General features: G+C 40.2%; 1 long non-coding RNA gene across 1 annotated transcript; it reads left to right on the plus strand.

Annotated features, from left to right (window-relative positions):
* The first annotated feature begins 6,636 nt into the window (after positions 1-6,636).
* On the plus strand, positions 6,637-21,190 carry LOC138970328 (uncharacterized). The gene is made up of 3 exons (XR_011456888.1): positions 6,637-6,737; positions 7,431-7,480; positions 21,083-21,190. It is a non-coding gene; the product is annotated as an uncharacterized lncRNA (long non-coding RNA).
* Positions 21,191-21,481: the final 291 nt, after the last annotated feature.

Consider the following 21,481-nt stretch of genomic DNA (forward strand, 5'->3'; position numbering starts at 1 on the left):
TCTGCATGTAGCCTGCTTACATGGACACGACTGCCAAATAGTCTCGGCCCGCTCAAAATAACAATCACCGAGACTTTCAGTAATTCCATCGCGTGACGTCTAACCCTCGTACGTCATAATGTGACGTCAATGTAATATGACGTCTTCAAATGTTAAAGTTTCTACCACAGACATACATACATACATACGCACGCACGCACGCACTCACGCACGCACGCACGCACGCACGCACAGACAGACAAAAGTTAGCATCGCATAGGCTACACTTCGTGAGCCAATGATGTCAAGAAAAGTTCGAAGATCTGTGATTAGGCCTAAAAAAAAAATAGGTGTGGTTACGGTAACCCGACCTACCCTATTTTTTGGGGCCGACCCTATAACTTTTTATTACATTTGTCAAAAAAATACCCAAAACAACAAGTAAACGAGTGCAGAAAACGCAATGAAAGCGAAAGCGCCCGAGTCGCACACTTATTTCCCTGTCAAGTAGGTTTAATTTGTACACATTAGAAAAAAAAGTTGAAAAAAAAAGTGATTGCCTACCTACCTACCCTATTTTTTTGGCTATGTTACCGTAACCACACCTATTATTTTTTTGGGCCTCAGATGAAATATTTTTCATACCAAGTGAGATCATAGAATTCACTGCCTTGTCTTTATAATAGTTGATATCTACAGACATTGCTTTGTGGTATGTTGCGCCTTTATAATACGTCCCAGTCAGTGTTGTATTGGTCTGATATATCGCTCGAGTTGACTCTGTGAAGGGACGGAGCTTGTCTCTGTACACAGAAAAGGTTACATGGATTATTTCATCCACAGTAACGTATCGTACTTTATCAGTAAATAACAAAATAAATGTGATGCTCTTTCTGCTCTAATTGAAGCAAATTGATGATTCATTTTGTAATATTTTCTTAAATATTATCGCTTTATGCTTTGTTTTTAATTATGATTCCGCCTTTGACCTATATAAACATGATACCTATAAAAAAAATATATAAAAAAAAACACCAGCACTTTTTTCAATCATTGTTTAAATGCTTCAACAAGAACTCGGAACACATTTATCAGAATTGTATATGCACAGCATGCAAAATGATAGCAAAAAAGTATCGCATGCACTAAGATTCGAAAACAGATTGGATGCTTTTACCGCCGAAAAACTTGCCTAAAATTCTATGTAAATAGATTCCTCAATGGAACGTTTCTGTACTAACAACTAGATTTTTGGTATGAGTCCGAGTAGAAGATTGTTGTCATTCCATGTAAAAGTCAGATCAGTGTTGTTACACATGGTCGTTTGTGAGGGAATAAGAGAAGAAGTGCATCTTCGATAGACGAGACCAGTTTGCTGGTAAAGCTAAGGCATTCCGCTACTATGCAAGAATCTATGTTGTTGTTGTTGTTGTTGTTGTTGTTGTTGTTGTTGTTGTTGTTGTTGTTGTTGTTGTTGTTGTTGCTTCTGATACTTAAAAACAACGCTACTAATCACAGAAGCTTGTACCAAAGTGTGTGTCGAACAAAGTGTCCTTCTCCTTAGACTTACTGCATTAATACTACTTCGATTGATGGACATTTTGACACAAGCGCCTGTGCTACCGATGGCATATCAGTACTACCGCCTGAACATTGTCAGCTTTAGGTGTTTGGATTGATCAGATTGCGTTATGTTTTTGTGTTGCTATTTTAACGCCGATGGAACAACGTTGGCTTCCACCTTTAGAATTGAAGGGTGAACCAGAGTATGTGAATCACATGGATAGAACAGGAAGGAGAATCAATTAAAACCACGCTCAACATATGCACCGATCAGCCAATCCATTCATATCAGCCAGCCAGCTTAGCCAGCTAGGTTTAGATTGTCATACATTCCAAGAATGACGAATGAGCTTTTATATGCCTTGCTCAAAAGACAACAAGATAAAAGCAGGTACCTCAATAACTAACGGAAAGAAGCAAGCAAACAAACAAACAAACAAACAAACGTAATGCTTGTTAATTAAAGATGCTTCAAACAAAAAAGATGATTCACTTAATTATAATAACTTAGGTACAAAATTACCACTGTAACAGTTGCTATTACAACTGGATAACAAGTCGCGTAAGGCGAAAATACAACATTTAGTCAAGCTGTCGAACTCACAGAATGAAACTGAACGCAATGCAATTTTTCAGCAAGACCTTTAATGACGTCATATCCGGCATTTTGTAAAAGTTGAGGCGGCACTGTCACAAATTGATTGACATTTTGGCCAAGCAATCTTCGACGAAGGCCGGACTTTGGTATTGCATTTCAGCTTGGAGACTGACAAATTAATTGATGACTTTAGTCCTTAAAATCCTAAGAGTTGTAATTAAAATTATTTGTTTTTAAAACGATCCAAAATTACGTTTATCTTATTTTTCATCATTTTCTGATTCAAAAAACATATAAATATGTTATATTCGGATTGAAAAAAAGCTCAGAAAATTACAAATATGAAAATTATGATTAAAATTAAATTTCAGAAATCGATTTTTAAACAATTTCATCTTCTTTCTTGTCGGTTCCTGATTCCAGAAACAAATAGATATGAAGTTATGTTTGGATGAAAAACACGTTCAGGGAGTCAAAAAGAATAGAGATATAGAAAAGCGTGCTATCCTCCTCAGCGCAACCGCTACCGCGCTTTTCTGGATTGTTAATTTCACTGCCTTTACCACGAGCGGTGGACAGACGATGCTACGAGTGTACGGTCTTACGGAAAAAATGCAATGCGTTCAGTTTCATTCTGTGAGTTCGACTGAGCTTGACTAAATGTTGTATTTTCGCCTTACGCGACTTGTTTTTAACTGTCTACGTCTAATATGGGATACTTCAAAACAGAAGCTTTCCTTAATGATTGTTTAACTACGTAATTAGTGATACTTCAAAGCGGGAGTGTTTTCCTTGTAATTGTTTTAACTGTTAATTTGGTATGCGTTTCGTCAAACAGGAGATTATGCATTCGAGTGCACATTCACCCTTTATGGAAAGCCAATATAAACATAAATATATAATTAGATTTTTTTCTGGTGTGTGTGTGTGTGGGGGGGTATCTTTCTCAAAAGCGCGCGCGTGTTTATGTCTGAGTCTGTGGGTCAGTGTTGTGCGTGTACGTGTTTCTATGATTGTGTGTGTCGTGTTTGGGCGTGCGTGAGTGTTTTGGGTGACATTTGGTCATTTATTACAGTATCTGAGGGGGAAAAATACACAGTCGATTTACCTGTGTTGCCTTGACCCAGTATTCCAGCATTCCACAAGCTTTGAGATTATGTGTTTAGCGAACACTGAATAAACATCCCTTTTATCGCATCAACTGCACCACGCCCTGCCTTCCTTCTTGGTGTGTGTGTGTGTGTGTGTGTGTGTGTGTGTGTGTGTGTCTGTCTTTCTGTCTGTATGTCTGTCTGTCTGTCTGTCTGTCTGTCTGTTCAAAACATAAGCTTTCCTTAATGATTGTTTAACTACGTAATTAGTGATACTTCAAAGCGGGAGTGTTTCCTTGTAATTGTTTTAACTGTTTGATATGCGTTTCGTCAAACAGGAGATAATGGATTCGAGTGCACATTCACTCTTAATGGAAGGCCAATATAAACATAAATATATAGTTAGATTCTTTTTGCTGGTGTGTGTGTGTGGGGGGGGGTATCTTTCTCAAAAGCGCGCGCGTGTTTATGTCTGAGTCTGTGGGTCAGTGTTGTGCGTGTACGTGTTTCTATGATTGTGTGTGTCATGTTCGGGCGTGCGAGAGTGTTTTGGGTGAGATTAAGTTATTACAGAATCAGAGAGAGAAAAGTATACAGTCGATTTACCTGTGTTGCCTAGACCCAGTATTCCAGCATTCCACAAGGTTTGAGATTAGGTGTTTAGCGAACACTAAATAAACATCCTTTTTATCGCATCAACTGCACCACGCCCTGCCTTCCTTCTTGGTGTGTGTATGTGTATGTGTGTGTGTCTGTCTGTCTGTCTGTCTGTCTGTCTGTCTGTCTGTATGTCTGTCTGTCTGTCTGTCTGTCTGAGTCTGTGTCTGTCTGTGTTTGTGTGTCTGTCTGTCTGTGCCTATGTCTTTACCGGTGAGTGTCTGTGTTTGCGTACGTGCGACAAGTGCTCATCTCGTTCAGCTTATTCTACGGTTGAAAAGATACAGGATTGTGATATTGCTACACAAAAACATTCAAAATGAAAAGAGTTTCCTTACTTTGGATTTAAAATAAAACAAACAAAAACTAAAAAGAGGACAAACGAATGAACAGACAAAACATATAAAAACAAAAAACAGCAACAAGCCGTACGCAAACAAGCAAGCATGACGCAAACAAGCAAGCATGACGCAAACAAGCAAGCATGACGCAAACAAGCAAGCATGACGCAAACAAGCAAGCATGACGCAAACAAGCAAGCATGACGCAAACAAGCAAGCATGACGCAAACAAGCAAGCATGCACAATATACAAAGAAACAGACAATTTAAAGTAGGAGCAGACAACCAGAATTAATGAAAACAAAACAAAACAAAACGTGTTTATCCTATATGAGAGTATATTTTCCCGTGTATAACTAAATCATATCCTCACACGTGTGAATTTCATGTAGGCCTAAAGTGTAACCCCCTACACATACACCGCCTGGTGGTGACCTTACACATAATTGTCCACAGGCGCGGCGGAATTAGTATATGTCGTTGATGTTTTTCTGTGCCTTTCTTTGTGTTAAATTTGTTCCTGAGGCAAAGGCTTCCTTCTTTCCTTTGGAACTGGTCACATGATGATCTAATTTAACTGACTCGGTGTTCAACGTAAACCGTCATAATGTTTAAGTAAGACGCACTACTTCGGGTATGTTTCGTTTGTGTGTGAATGCGGCTGAGTGATTGCCAAGTCGAGTGAAATGGTTTGATGTTTGAAAGTGAGTAAATTCAAAAGGACGGAGCTGTCGGTAAGATGAGGTACAATAATACAGAATTTAGGATGAACAGAATACTACATGTCTTGATGTGTGATACCAGGTTTACACCCGTCGTTGTTGTTGTTGTTGTTGTTGTTGTTGTTGTTGTTGTTGTTGTTGTTGTTGTTGTTGTTGTTGTTGTTGTTGTTGTTGTTGTTGTTGCCAAACAATTAAAATGCTCGCTTTCGCTCGCGTTTCAATTCTATCTTTTAAACCTCGTGTTAAAGGCACAGTCAGCCTCCCGTAAACCATCACAGACACTGTCAGGCTTTTACACACAGTACAAACACCCTTTCGTTTAAACACTCACTGCTTGAGAACATCCTAGGTGCCCTACGTAAAGAGCGAGCAATTTTCAAAGAATTTATTTGTGCGTGGGCAGCCGGGTTGTCTGATGTGACAATCGGACGGCGCGTTTTGGCGCACACACACACACACACACACACACACACACACACACACACACACACACATGCAAAAATAAGGTGATAATACAAGTAGTGTTTGTCTGAAGAACGTTACGTTTAAACTGTTTGGTAAATGATACTTCTTTCTTCTGTGTTCGTGAGATTTGTTATCCCAAGTTCACCTGATGGGGAAAATGTTGCGTACCACACCGCTTTAGTCTGCCGCGTAGGTAGCGTCCTCGAGTGAATGTGAGCAAGGTGTCTGTGCAAACGCGGGACTTTTTATCATGCACATCGGTCTTTGTGCATGTGCTTGCATACGGGGGTGGTACGAGTTTATCCGGTTAGATTTGTCACTGCACCTTGACTCAGGGAAAAACCGCTGCCGTGTGACACTTCAAAATGGGAATGTTTTCCTCATGATTATTTCAACAGCATCATATTTCATTCTTCAAAACTTGAGTGTTTTTCTAATCGGTTGTTTCAACTGCCTGGTATGTGATCTCCAAATCAGGAGATAACTAAACCGAGTGCCAGCTCACTCTAACGCCACAACAGCACGTTGATAAAACAGGTGGGCGATCCAGGAAGTGGAAACATTAGAGAAAAGCCTTTTTTGTGCAGATAACAGCAGATACTGTGTCAGATTGAATCAGTTGTGCATATAGCGTCGACTGAAACGATACGTGTATGTTGTTGCTGATTGATTCAACCCTAAGGTAAGAAGACGACATAGTGTCACATACCTCTGCTGCATGCACATTCTCTGCCTGTAATAATTCTTTTTTAAAAACTCCCTTTTATCCTGACAAACCTGTCGTTTTCACAGTAGAAATAGTATGTTAAACACATCAATTTTTCGTAAAATTCATGAAGCAAATTGCGAGTAACGGTTAGATATTAGCAAAATATGTGCAACATTTCGATCATTCAAAAAGGGTATAAAGAAATATAACTGACAACAAAAAACGTCTCCAATCGTGTGTGTGTGTGTGTGTGTGTGTGTGTGTGTGTGTGTGTGTGTGTGTGTGTGTGTGTGTGTGTGTGTGTGTGTGTGCGCGTGCGTGTGTGTGTGTGTGTGTGTGTTTGTGTGTGTGTGTGTTTGTGTGTGAGTGTGTGTGTTGGTGTGTGTGTGTGTGCGTGTGTGTGTGTGTGTGTGTGTGTGCGTGCGTGTGTGTGTGTCCGTGTATGTGTGTGTGTGTATGTGTGTGTGTGTGTGTGTGTGTGTGTGTGTGTGTGTGTGTGTGTGTGTGTGTGTGTCAGTATTCTACAGGCAAAGAAATGATCAAGTTACATTTGGTCCTCCTGTCTTTCTGTGGATTTTTTCCTGGCGTCAGAAATGCATGTCCAATGGAAAGGTAGTATTCAAAGTGCTCTTTGGTGTTCATTTCCTTCTCTTAGATTTGACAAACGAAGTTATTATTATAAAATATTGATAGTTTATAACTCCAGCGGTTTTTGCCGACTCACCGATTAAAAGCTGGCTCATGCTGATCTCCATTTTTCGACATGTCTGTTATAATTTGCAAACATTAAGTATATTATAGCTAGTTATAATTGATCTATCTATCTATCTATCTATCTATATATCTATCTATCTATCTATCTATCCATCTAACTTTCAATCTATCAATCTGTTTGATTCAACCACAAGGTAAGAAGACGAAATATACCTCTGCTGCATGCACACTCTCTGCCTATCATGATTTTGTTTGTAAACACTCCATTTTGTTTTACAAACCTGTTGTTTTGAAAGTATGTGATAGTTTGTGAAACATTCGTAAAACTCTTTACGGCAAATAACTCCGTAACGTTTAATATCAGCTAAACATGTACACAATGTTCATTTCATTGTTTGTGCAATGTAATTGTTCATATCATAACAGTCTTCCATATCTGTAGTCTATGGAGTGTTAAACACCCCAGCATCCCCCCCCTCTCCCCCCCCCTTCCCCCCTTCCCCCCTTCCACCCCCCCCCCCCCCCCAAAACAAAAAAAATACAGATATGCATATACATTTGTAAAGAAATGCTTGTACGTTTTCACTTCAGACCAGGACACTGTAACCAAGATAACAGTGAGCATACCAACGACACTGAAGGTAACAATGAAAGGCCCAGTCTGCCTCAAATGGTTTACAGAACGATTTAAATCTTCTCACGAAAAAAAGCAGTTCTAACATTATGGAACACACTTGCAATAGCATTCAACAGCATTAAATGACACAGTTCGTTTGAATGGCTATTTAGCTTGCGTAAACCACACACCAGATTTCGTGGTTTATTTTACCCCTGAGCCATCGTGAACCCGTGTCACCCACTTTCCTTTTTTTCACAATTTAGTGGTCAGTTTGTGATTTCAATACGACTCGCTGTATCTGCAATAGCACGTTATTGTGTACCTCTGAATTTAAAATGCAACAAACGACTGTGAGTCACACGAACTTATCGGCGGCGGTTGGATAACAAGAATCAAGCGATACGCAGAAAATTCGTCTGCTTGGGCAAACACGGCCTTGCGTGAACTGCTTCCGGGCTCCCTTTTTTCAAACTTTCAAAACTTTCAAAAGTTCGAATTGTACTGATCTTGTTTTGATGAATAAAGAAATCTTTTAAGATTTAAGAATGTTTGTGTAACAAGCTGTCAATTTATCATTTAAATTTTAAAAGTTAGGTCTAGCACCAAAATGAGGCTTCCGATTTGTCTTATAGTAAATCCAGCTGACCACGCAAAAATAAATTCTTTGAAAAATGCTCGCTCTTTACGGCACCTGGGATGTTCTCAAACGGTGAGTGTTTAAACGAAAGGGTGTTTGTACTGTGTGTAACAGCCTGACAGTGTATGTGGCCAGAAACTGATGGTTTACGTGAAGCTGAGTGTACCGTTAAGTCTTCTATCGTTTGTAAGCCATCAGAGCTGAGTGTACCTTTAAGTCTTCTATCGTTTGTAAGCCATCAGAGCTGAGTGTACCTTTAAGTCTTCTATCGTTTGTAAGCCATCAGAGCTGAGTGTACCTTTAAGTCTTCTATCGTTTGTAAGCCATCAGAGCTGAGTGTACCTTTAAGTCTTCTATCGTTTGTAAGCCATCAGTGCTGAGTGTACCTTTAAGTCTTCTATCGTTTGTAAGCCATCAGAGCTGAGTGTACCTTTAAGTCTTCTATCGTTTGTAAGCCATCAGAGCTGAGTGTACCTTTAAGTCTTCTATCGTTTGTAAGCCATCAGAGCTGAGTGTACCTTTAAGTCTTCTATCGTTTGTAAGCCATCAGAGCTGAGTGTACCTTTAAGTCTTCTATCGTTTGTAAGCCATCAGAGCTGAGTGTACCTTTAAGTCTTCTATCGTTTGTAAGCCATAAGAGCTGAGTGTACCTTTAAGTCTTCTATCGTTTGTAAGCCATCAGAGCTGAGTGTACCTTTAAGCCTTCTATCGTTTGTAAGCCATCAGAGCTGAGTGTACCTTTAAGCCTTCTATCGTTTGTAAGCCATCAGAGCTGAGTGTACCTTTAAGCCTTCTATCGTTTGTAAGCCATCAGAGCTGAGTGTACCTTTAAGCCTTCTATCGTTTGTAAGCCATAAGAGCTGAGTGTACCTTTAAGTCTTCTATCGTTTGTAAGCCATCAGAGCTGAGTGTACCTTTAAGTCTTCTATCGTTTGTAAGCCATCAGAGCTGAGTGTACCTTTAAGTCTTCTATCGTTTGTAAGCCATCAGAGCTGAGTGTACCTTTAAGTCTTCTATCGTTTGTAAGCCATCAGAGCTGAGTGTACCTTTAAGTCTTCTATCGTTTGTAAGCCATCAGAGCTGAGTGTACCTTTAAGTCTTCTATCGTTTGTAAGCCATCAGAGCTGAGTGTACCTTTAAGTCTTCTATCGTTTGTAAGCCATCAGAGCTGAGTGTACCTTTAAGTCTTCTATCGTTTGTAAGCCATCAGAGCTGAGTGTACCTTTAAGTCTTCTATCGTTTGTAAGCCATCAGAGCTGAGTGTACCTTTAAGTCTTCTATCGTTTGTAAGCCATCAGAGCTGAGTGTACCTTTAAGTCTTCTATCGTTTGTAAGCCATCAGAGCTGAGTGTACCTTTAAGTCTTCTATCGTTTGTAAGCCATAAGAGCTGAGTGTACCTTTAAGTCTTCTATCGTTTGTAAGCCATCAGAGCTGAGTGTACCTTTAAGTCTTCTATCGTTTGTAAGCCATCAGAGCTGAGTGTACCTTTAAGTCTTCTATCGTTTGTAAGCCATCAGTGCTGAGTGTACCTTTAAGTCTTTAAGTCTTTAAGTCTTCTATCGTTTGTAAGCCATCAGAGCTGAGTGTACCTTTAAGTCTTCTATCGTTTGTAAGCCATCAGAGCTGAGTGTACCTTTAAGTCTTCTATCGTTTGTAAGCCATCAGAGCTGAGTGTACCTTTAAGTCTTCTATCGTTTGTAAGCCATCAGAGCTGAGTGTACCTTTAAGTCTTCTATCGTTTGTAAGCCATCAGAGCTGAGTGTACCTTTAAGTCTTCTATCGTTTGTAAGCCATCAGAGCTGAGTGTACCTTTAAGTCTTCTATCGTTTGTAAGCCATCAGAGCTGAGTGTACCTTTAAGTCTTCTATCGTTTGTAAGCCATCAGAGCTGAGTGTACCTTTAAGTCTTCTATCGTTTGTAAGCCATCAGAGCTGAGTGTACCTTTAAGTCTTCTATCGTTTGTAAGCCATCAGAGCTGAGTGTACCTTTAAGTCTTCTATCGTTTGTAAGCCATCAGAGCTGAGTGTACCTTTAAGTCTTCTATCGTGTGTAAGCCATCAGAGCTGAGTGTACCTTTAAGTCTTCTATCGTTTGTAAGCCATCAGAGCTGAGTGTACCTTTAAATCTTCTATCGTGTGTAAGCCATCAGAGCTGAGTGTACCTTTAAGTCTTCTATCGTTTGTAAGCCATCAGAGCTGAGTGTACCTTTAAGTCTTCTATCGTGTGTAAGCCATCAGAGCTGAGTGTACCTTTAAGTCTTCTATCGTGTGTAAGCCATCAGAGCTGAGTGTACCTTTAAGTCGTCTATCGTTTGTAAGCCATAAGAGCTGAGTGTACCTTTAAGTCGTCTATCGTTTGTAAGCCATCAGAGCTGAGTGTACCTTTAAGTCTTCTATCGTTTGTAAGCCATCAGAGCTGAGTGTACCTTTAAGTCGTCTATCGTTTGTAAGCCATCAGAGCTGAGTGTACCTTTAAGTCGTCTATCGTTTGTAAGCCATCAGAGCTGAGTGTACCTTTAAGTCGTCTATCGTTTGTAAGCCATCAGAGCTGAGTGTACCTTTAAGTCTTCTATCGTTTGTAAGCCATCAGAGCTGAGTGTACCTTTAAGTCGTCTATCGTTTGTAAGCCATCAGAGCTGAGTGTACCTTTAAGTCTTCTATCGTGTGTAAGCCATCAGAGCTGAGTGTACCTTTAAGTCTTCTATCGTTTGTAAGCCATCAGAGCTGAGTGTACCTTTAAGTCGTCTATCGTTTGTAAGCCATCAGAGCTGAGTGTACCTTTAAGTCGTCTATCGTTTGTAAGCCATCAGAGCTGAGTGTACCTTTAAGTCGTCTATCGTGTGTAAGCCATCAGAGCTGAGTGTACCTTTAAGTCTTCTATCGTTTGTAAGCCATCAGAGCTGAGTGTACCTTTAAGTCTTCTATCGTTTGTAAGCCATCAGAGCTGAGTGTACCTTTAAGTCTTCTATCGTTTGTAAGCCATCAGAGCTGAGTGTACCTTTAAGTCTTCTATCGTTTGTAAGCCATCAGAGCTGAGTGTACCTTTAAGTCTTCTATCGCGTGTAAGCCATCAGAGCTGAGTGTACCTTTAAGTCTTCTATCGTTTGTAAGCCATCAGAGCTGAGTGTACCTTTAAGTCTTCTATCGTTTGTAAGCCATCAGAGCTGAGTGTACCTTTAAGTCTTCTATCGTTTGTAAGCCATCAGAGCTGAGTGTACCTTTAAGTCTTCTATCGTTTGTAAGCCATCAGAGCTGAGTGTACCTTGAAGTCTTCTATCGTTTGTAAGCCATCAGAGCTGAGTGTACCTTTAAGTCTTCTATCGTTTGTAAGCCATCAGAGCTGAGTGTACCTTTAAGTCTTCTATCGTTTGTAAGCCATCAGAGCTGAGTGTACCTTTAAGTCTTCTATCGTTTGTAAGCCATAAGAGCTGAGTGTACCTTTAAGTCTTCTATCGTTTGTAAGCCATCAGAGCTGAGTGTACCTTTAAGTCTTCTATCGTTTGTAAGCCATCAGAGCTGAGTGTACCTTTAAGTCTTCTATCGTTTGTAAGCCATCAGAGCTGAGTGTACCTTTAAGTCTTCTATCGTTTGTAAGCCATCAGAGCTGTGTGTACCTTTAAGTCTTCTATCGTTTGTAAGCCATAAGAGCTGAGTGTACCTTTAAGTCTTCTATCGTTTGTAAGCCATCAGAGCTGAGTGTACCTTTAAGTCTTCTATCGTTTGTAAGCCATCAGAGCTGAGTGTACCTTTAAGTCTTCTATCGTTTGTAAGCCATCAGAGCTGAGTGTACCTTTAAGTCTTCTATCGTTTGTAAGCCATCAGAGCTGAGTGTACCTTTAAGTCTTCTATCGTTTGTAAGCCATCAGAGCTGAGTGTACCTTTAAGTCTTCTATCGTTTGTAAGCCATCAGAGCTGAGTGTACCTTTAAGTCTTCTATCGTTTGTAAGCCATCAGAGCTGAGTGTACCTTTAAGTCTTCTATCGTTTGTAAGCCATCAGAGCTGAGTGTACCTTTAAGTCTTCTATCGTTTGTAAGCCATCAGAGCTGAGTGTACCTTTAAGTCTTCTATCGTTTGTAAGCCATCAGAGCTGAGTGTACCTTTAAGTCTTCTATCGTTTGTAAGCCATCAGAGCTGAGTGTACCTTTAAGTCTTCTATCGTTTGTAAGCCATCAGAGCTGAGTGTACCTTTAAGTCTTCTATCGTTTGTAAGCCATCAGAGCTGAGTGTACCTTTAAGTCTTCTATCGTTTGTAAGCCATCAGAGCTGAGTGTACCTTTAAGTCTTCTATCGTTTGTAAGCCATAAGAGCTGAGTGTACCTTTAAGTCTTCTATCGTTTGTAAGCCATCAGAGCTGAGTGTACCTTTAAGTCTTCTATCGTTTGTAAGCCATCAGAGCTGAGTGTACCTTTAAGTCTTCTATCGTTTGTAAGCCATCAGAGCTGAGTGTACCTTTAAGTCTTCTATCGTTTGTAAGCCATCAGAGCTGAGTGTACCTTTAAGTCTTCTATCGTTTGTAAGCCATCAGAGCTGAGTGTACCTTTAAGTCTTCTATCGTTTGTAAGCCATCAGAGCTGAGTGTACCTTTAAGTCTTCTATCGTTTGTAAGCCATCAGAGCTGTGTGTACCTTTAAGTCTTCTATCGTTTGTAAGCCATCAGAGCTGAGTGTACCTTTAAGTCTTCTATCGTTTGTAAGCCATCAGAGCTGAGTGTACCTTTAAGTCTTCTATCGTTTGTAAGCCATCAGAGCTGAGTGTACCTTTAAGTCTTCTATCGTTTGTAAGCCATCAGAGCTGAGTGTACCTTTAAGTCTTCTATCGTTTGTAAGCCATCAGAGCTGAGTGTACCTTTAAGTCTTCTATCGTTTGTAAGCCATCAGAGCTGAGTGTACCTTTAAGTCTTCTATCGTTTGTAAGCCATCAGTGCTGAGTGTACCTTTAAGTCTTCTATCGTTTGTAAGCCATCAGAGCTGAGTGTACCTTTAAGTCTTCTATCGTTTGTAAGCCATCAGAGCTGAGTGTACCTTTAAGTCTTCTATCGTTTGTAAGCCATCAGAGCTGAGTGTACCTTTAAGTCTTCTATCGTTTGTAAGCCATCAGAGCTGAGTGTACCTTTAAGTCTTCTATCGTTTGTAAGCCATCAGAGCTGAGTGTACCTTTAAGCCTTCTATCGTTTGTAAGCCATCAGAGCTGAGTGTACCTTGAAGTCTTCTATCGTGTGTAATCCATCAGAGCTGAGTGTACCTTTAAGTCTTCTATCGTTTGTAAGCCATCAGAGCTGAGTGTACCTTTAAGTCTTCTATCGTTTGTAAGCCATCAGAGCTGAGTGTACCTTTAAGTCTTCTATCGTTTGTAAGCCATCAGAGCTGAGTGTACCTTTAAGTCTTCTATCGTTTGTAAGCCATCAGAGCTGAGTGTACCTTTAAGTCTTCTATCGTTTGTAAGCCATCAGAGCTGAGTGTACCTTTAAGTCTTCTATCGTTTGTAAGCCATCAGAGCTGAGTGTACCTTTAAGTCTTCTATCGTTTGTAAGCCATCAGAGCTGAGTGTACCTTTAAGTCTTCTATCGTTTGTAAGCCATCAGAGCTGAGTGTACCTTTAAGTCTTCTATCGTTTGTAAGCCATCAGAGCTGAGTGTACCTTTAAGTCTTCTATCGTTTGTAAGCCATCAGAGCTGAGTGTACCTTTAAGTCTTCTATCGTTTGTAAGCCATAAGAGCTGAGTGTACCTTTAAGTCTTCTATCGTTTGTAAGCCATCAGAGCTGAGTGTACCTTTAAGTCTTCTATCGTTTGTAAGCCATCAGAGCTGAGTGTACCTTTAAGTCTTCTATCGTTTGTAAGCCATCAGTGCTGAGTGTACCTTTAAGTCTTTAAGTCTTTAAGTCTTCTATCGTTTGTAAGCCATCAGAGCTGAGTGTACCTTTAAGTCTTCTATCGTTTGTAAGCCATCAGAGCTGAGTGTACCTTTAAGTCTTCTATCGTTTGTAAGCCATCAGAGCTGAGTGTACCTTTAAGTCTTCTATCGTTTGTAAGCCATCAGAGCTGAGTGTACCTTTAAGTCTTCTATCGTTTGTAAGCCATCAGAGCTGAGTGTACCTTTAAGTCTTCTATCGTTTGTAAGCCATCAGAGCTGAGTGTACCTTTAAGTCTTCTATCGTTTGTAAGCCATCAGAGCTGAGTGTACCTTTAAGTCTTCTATCGTTTGTAAGCCATCAGAGCTGAGTGTACCTTTAAGTCTTCTATCGTTTGTAAGCCACCAGAGCTGAGTGTACCTTTAAGTCTTCTATCGTTTGTAAGCCATCAGAGCTGAGTGTACCTTTAAGTCTTCTATCGTTTGTAAGCCATCAGAGCTGAGTGTACCTTTAAGTCTTCTATCGTGTGTAAGCCATCAGAGCTGAGTGTACCTTTAAGTCTTCTATCGTGTGTAAGCCATCAGAGCTGAGTGTACCTTTAAGTCTTCTATCGTGTGTAAGCCATCAGAGCTGAGTGTACCTTTAAGTCGTCTATCGTTTGTAAGCCATAAGAGCTGAGTGTACCTTTAAGTCTTCTATCGTGTGTAAGCCATCAGAGCTGAGTGTACCTTTAAGTCTTCTATCGTGTGTAAGCCATCAGAGCTGAGTGTACCTTTAAGTCGTCTATCGTTTGTAAGCCATAAGAGCTGAGTGTACCTTTAAGTCGTCTATCGTTTGTAAGCCATCAGAGCTGAGTGTACCTTTAGGTCTTCTATCGTTTGTAAGCCATCAGAGCTGAGTGTACCTTTAAGTCGTCTATCGTTTGTAAGCCATCAGAGCTGAGTGTACCTTTAAGTCGTCTATCGTTTGTAAGCCATCAGAGCTGAGTGTACCTTTAAGTCGTCTATCGTTTGTAAGCCATCAGAGCTGAGTGTACCTTTAGGTCTTCTATCGTTTGTAAGCCATCAGAGCTGAGTGTACCTTTAAGTCGTCTATCGTTTGTAAGCCATCAGAGCTGAGTGTACCTTTAAGTCGTCTATCGTTTGTAAGCCATCAGAGCTGAGTGTACCTTTAAGTCGTCTATCGTTTGTAAGCCATCAGAGCTGAGTGTACCTTTAAGTCGTCTATCGTTTGTAAGCCATCAGAGCTGAGTGTACCTTTAAGTCGTCTATCGTTTGTAAGCCATCAGAGCTGAGTGTACCTTTAAGTCGTCTATCGTTTGTAAGCCATCAGAGCTGAGTGTACCTTTAAGTCTTCTATCGTTTGTAAGCCATCAGAGCTGAGTGTACCTTTAAGTCTTCTATCGTTTGTAAGCCATCAGAGCTGAGTGTACCTTTAAGTCGTCTATCGTTTGTAAGCCATCAGAGCTGAGTGTACCTTTAAGTCGTCTATCGTTTGTAAGCCATCAGAGCTGAGTGTACCTTTAAGTCGTCTATCGTTTGTAAGCCATCAGAGCTGAGTGTACCTTTAAGTCTTCTATCGTTTGTAAGCCATCAGAGCTGAGTGTACCTTTAAGTCTTCTATCGTTTGTAAGCCATCAGAGCTGAGTGTACCTTTAGGTCTTCTATCGTTTGTAAGCCATCAGAGCTGAGTGTACCTTTAGGTCTTCTATCGTTTGTAAGCCATCAGAGCTGAGTGTACCTTGAAGTCTTCTATCGTTTGTAAGCCATCAGAGCTGAGTGTACCTTTAAGTCGTCTATCGTTTGTAAGCCATCAGAGCTGAGTGTACCTTTAAGTCGTCTATCGTTTGTAAGCCATCAGAGCTGAGTGTACCTTTAAGTCTTCTATCGTTTGTAAGCCATAAGAGCTGAGTGTACCTTTAAGTCTTCTATCGTTTGTAAGCCATCAGAGCTGAGTGTACCTTTAAGCCTTCTATCGTTTGTAAGCCATCAGAGCTGAGTGTACCTTTAAGCCTTCTATCGTTTGTAAGCCATCAGAGCTGAGTGTACCTTTAAGCCTTCTATCGTTTGTAAGCCATCAGAGCTGAGTGTACCTTTAAGCCTTCTATCGTTTGTAAGCCATAAGAGCTGAGTGTACCTTTAAGTCTTCTATCGTTTGTAAGCCATCAGAGCTGAGTGTACCTTTAAGTCTTCTATCGTTTGTAAGCCATCAGAGCTGAGTGTACCTTTAAGTCTTCTATCGTTTGTAAGCCATCAGAGCTGAGTGTACCTTTAAGTCTTCTATCGTTTGTAAGCCATCAGAGCTGAGTGTACCTTTAAGTCTTCTATCGTTTGTAAGCCATCAGAGCTGAGTGTACCTTTAAGTCTTCTATCGTTTGTAAGCCATCAGAGCTGAGTGTACCTTTAAGTCTTCTATCGTTTGTAAGCCATCAGAGCTGAGTGTACCTTTAAGTCTTCTATCGTTTGTAAGCCATCAGAGCTGAGTGTACCTTTAAGTCTTCTATCGTTTGTAAGCCATCAGAGCTGAGTGTACCTTTAAGTCTTCTATCGTTTGTAAGCCATCAGAGCTGAGTGTACCTTTAAGTCTTCTATCGTTTGTAAGCCATCAGAGCTGAGTGTACCTTTAAGTCTTCTATCGTTTGTAAGCCATCAGAGCTGAGTGTACCTTTAAGTCTTCTATCGTTTGTAAGCCATCAGAGCTGAGTGTACCTTTAAGTCTTCTATCGTTTGTAAGCCATCAGTGCTGAGTGTACCTTTAAGTCTTCTATCGTTTGTGAGCCATAAGAGCTGAGTGTACCTTTAAGTCTTCTATCGTTTGTAAGCCATCAGAGCTGAGTGTACCTTTAAGTCTTCTATCGTTTGTAAGCCATCAGAGCTGAGTGTACCTTTAAGTCTTCTATCGTTTGTAAGCCATCAGAGCTGAGTGTACCTTTAAGTCTTCTATCGTTTGTAAGCCATCAGAGCTGAGTGTACCTTTAAGTCTTTAAGTCGTCTATCGTTTGTAAGTCATCAGAGCTGAGTGTACCTTTAAGTCGTCTATCGTTTGTAAGCCATCAGAGCTGAGTGTACCTTTAAGTCGTCTATCGTTTGTAAGCCATCAGAGCTGAGTGTACCTTTAAGTCTTCTATCGTTTGTAAGCCATCAGAGCTGAGTGTACCTTTAAGTCTTCTATCGTTTGTAAGCCATCAGAGCTGAGTGTACCTTTAAGTCGTCTATCGTTTGTAAGCCATCAGAGCTGAGTGTACCTTTAAGTCGTCTATCGTTTGTAAGCCATCAGAGCTGAGTGTACCTTTAAGTCGTCTATCGTTTGTAAGCCATCAGAGCTGAGTGTACCTTTAAGTCTTCTATCGTTTGTAAGCCATCAGAGCTGAGTGTACCTTTAAGTCTTCTATCGTTTGTAAGCCATCAGAGCTGAGTGTACCTTTAGGTCTTCTATCGTTTGTAAGCCATCAGAGCTGAGTGTACCTTTAGGTCTTCTATCGTTTGTAAGCCATCAGAGCTGAGTGTACCTTGAAGTCTTCTATCGTTTGTAAGCCATCAGAGCTGAGTGTACCTTTAAGTCGTCTATCGTTTGTAAGCCATCAGAGCTGAGTGTACCTTTAAGTCGTCTATCGTTTGTAAGCCATAAGAGCTGAGTGTACCTTTAAGTCGTCTATCGTGTGTAAGCCATCAGAGCTGAGTGTACCTTTAAGTCGTCTATCGTTTGTAAGCCATAAGAGCTGAGTGTACCTTTAAGTCGTCTATCGTTTGTAAGCCATCAGAGCTGAGTGTACCTTTAAGTCGTCTATCGTTTGTAAGCCATAAGAGCTGAGTGTACCTTTAAGTCGTCTATCGTTTGTAAGCCATAAGAGCTGAGTGTACCTTTAAGTCGTCTATCGTTTGTAAGCCATAAGAGCTGAGTGTACCTTTAAGTCGTCTATCGTTTGTAAGCCATCAGAGCTGAGTGTACCTTTAAGTCGTCTATCGTTTGTAAGCCATAAGAGCTGAGTGTACCTTTAAGTCGTCTATCGTTTGTAAGCCATCAGAGCTGAGTGTACCTTTAAGTCGTCTATCGTTTGTAAGCCATCAGAGCTGAGTGTACCTTTAAGTCGTCTATCGTTTGTAAGCCATAAGAGCTGAGTGTACCTTTAAGTCGTCTATCGTTTGTAAGCCATAAGAGCTGAGTGTACCTTTAAGTCTTCTATCGTTTGTAAGCCATAAGAGCTGAGTGTACCTCTAAGTCTTCTATCGTTTGTAAGCCATAAGAGCTGAGTGTACCTTTAAGTCGTCTATCGTTTGTAAGCCATCAAGAGCTGAGTGTACCTTTAAGTCTTCTATCGTTTGTAAGCCATCAGAGCTGAGTGTACCTTTAAGTCTTCTATCGTTTGTAAGCCATCAGAGCTGAGTGTACCTTTAAGTCTTCTATCGTTTGTAAGCCATCAGAGCTGAGTGTACCTTTAAGTCTTCTATCGTTTGTAAGCCATCAGAGCTGAGTGTACCTTTAAGTCTTCTATCGTTTGTAAGCCATCAGAGCTGAGTGTACCTTTAAGTCTTCTATCGTTTGTAAGCCATCAGAGCTGAGTGTACCTTTAAGTCTTCTATCGTTTGTAAGCCATCAGAGCTGAGTGTACCTTTAAGTCTTCTATCGTTTGTAAGCCATAAGAGCTGAGTGTACCTTTAAGTCTTCTATCGTTTGTAAGCCATCAGAGCTGATATTTGTTGACCGATTTAAGATCAACTACAGGGGAACCCCCTTTAACGACACCAAAAGTCAGAACAGCAGGTCTTAAAAAGGAGGGAGTCTTTAAAGGGGGATAAATTAACAGAGGTTATGAACAGAAAGTCTGAACAAACAAATATGGTCTCAAAAGACAGAGAGTCTTAAATTCGGGAAGGGTCTGAAAAGGGGGGTTCCCCTGGGTCTTCCATTAAGCTCCAGTACTAATGGCAACTTATTTCTCCACGTTCTATTTCTGTTTTTGATAAGATGTTACCTGTAATAGGCTTACACATGAGACGAGCTTTCTCTTAAATATTAGTTATATATTACCTATGAATTTCGCTAAGTGTGTCTTCGATTTGCGTTCATGTGCTGAGTAAATGTAAGATTATTTTGACAAGCATATGAGCAGGGATGTTACAATAATCGGAACACTGTACTGTTGAAGAACTATCTTTGCAAACTTGGATTTTATAACGAAAAGTGAAAAATATAATCAGCGAGCTCCGAGTCATTTTCATGCTACTTATAACAAAAATAACAATAACATTAAGAACACTTTATTGTCCATTAAAATATTACATTAGAATGGACAATTTTCTTTTACACACCCAGCCTGCCTGTAAACGATTTTATTACCAATTCAGTGCCCCATATGGCTTTTTGACCAATCAGGACGGATTCTAGGTGATCCTCTAAATGTTATAACGTTCAGGCAGGGACCCTTTTTGTTTATCAAGCTAAAAATGAACAAGACAAAGTAAACATTTAAATCAGCAATATCAGTATGATTTATTCTAAAGAATGACACTTCAAATGCTGTCAGATAATACTCTCTTTATCTGAAAAATACCGAAAAGCGAGTTTTGTCGGTGGGTGCTTTACGGAACAGCGAGGCACCGCCCATCCTCTGAGTGTGCAATGCCGCCTCGCTTTCTTGAAATCTAAATTATCAAAGTTCGGACAAATCAAGTGAAATTGGGTCACTCGCTTTACGTCAAATGTATCTTTACGTCATTTCCCATCCGTCTGGAGTCGGTTCTAAATCTGTCGCTCTCTGTTCAACAAGAAAAAGCGAAGCAACCGAAACGCATGTTCAACATGGTTTGTTGTGTGTCAAACGCATTTGGCCTGTGAATATTCATCACGTAAGGTGTGTTACTCTGATTGGCTGACCCAGGTCACGAGAATTCTTTGACTGACAGGCATAATCAGGTAGGAGCGCTCCAGTTCCCATTGCGGCTGTTCTGTCTAATTCGCGGGGTCGCTTCGAAATTTCTTTTGGTCGAATTAAACGGTAATGAAACCGTTATTTCTAATATGCTGACTGTTAGCAAATGATAACAGACATGTCTCACAAACGATATCAGCATTCGCCTAAAAGGCTCATGCTTGATATCTTTTTTCTCGACATGTCTGTTATCATTTGCTAACAGTCAGCATATTAGAAATAACTCATAATAACGAACATTTCATAGAAATATTAGGACATTCACTCATAGGACAACAACACATAAAACACATAGGTTCACATATAATAACAAGCACACCTATCATATTACTATAAACACTGACCCAGAGTGCTATCATCTTATATAATCATTCAATGCTGTTTACATTGGCGTCTGGATGAAGTCCGGATGCTTAAAAATATATATCAAAGTCTTGAAAGAGATTTGTTCTAGCACCTAGTCTCATGTGGAGTAAGTCGAATGATTTTCGTCATATCCAAGGGTGATCATAATTATCTTGTTCACCATCTCTTGTGGAATGTAGTTGTCATCAATGGTTTAATGAATGATTACATTTCACTGCTGCCAGAACAAATTTCGGCAAATAACTATACTATCGGAGTTCCAGATTTAATGCATAAATTCAGTCAGGTCTAATGTGACCACCCATGAAATCATTTACCTAAAATACCGTGGGGGTGGGGTGGGGTGGGGGAGGAGCTACTTTTAACCATAAACATTCTTGTTGCTCGACAGTGAAAAAGAATAGCTCAGACCATTTCCTTAAAAACAATTAGCCTTACAAATCGCACGGCAATTAGGTTAAATCTGTTGTTGTTGTTTTGATTTGTTTTGTTTTTTTCTCAGCTTACATCGGCTTTCTTGATTCTGTTTTTAAATTATTAGGTAATATTATTGTAAACTAAACACCGCATTGTGTCAATTCCTGGAACTTCCAAAGAGAAACTGGTAGGCAACGTGTAAGAACGATATACAGAACACAGTTGTAGGCAGCTCGAAAATGTAGATGTTTCTTAATGCGCTCACTCTCTCTATTAAATCTTGTTTATCTCTCTGTCTCCGTTTCTCTCTGTTTCTGTCTGTTTCCCCCTGTTTCTGTCTGTATATCTGTCTTTCTATCTATGTCATTAAAATCTGTCATGTATATGTACTCAATTAGTATTATTTACGTTGTTTTCTGTTTCAGTGTTTCAACCTAGTTCTCTAAACTGTCAGTTTCTTGGTAGTCTTTGCTGCTACAGACAAGGATGCGTCGATCAAAGCATGGACTCCTGGAAAGCAATGAAAGGTTATTATTGTCTTGTATGATCTTAACATTTATCAGCCTTTTTTCATCATCTTTTTGATGTAAGTCAATTAACAAAGGAACACAAAGTAGCATAAACACATGGTTTACAATCAAGGTTAATAGAATGTTAGATCACTGACTAAGCATTCAGAAGAAAAAAAATCACAAGGGTCGAACGGGGAAGCTGGGGGGGGGGGGGGGGGGTGTCGGTGGTCATTTAGCTTACAAACTTAAATTTTCATTCTTCCACAAAACCTATGTTGTTGCCATTTACCGAGGATGTATACAGAGCAAAGA

The sequence above is a fragment of the Littorina saxatilis genome, linkage group LG7, assembly GCF_037325665.1.
Source record: "Littorina saxatilis isolate snail1 linkage group LG7, US_GU_Lsax_2.0, whole genome shotgun sequence".
Lineage (NCBI taxonomy): Eukaryota > Metazoa > Mollusca > Gastropoda > Littorinimorpha > Littorinidae > Littorina > Littorina saxatilis.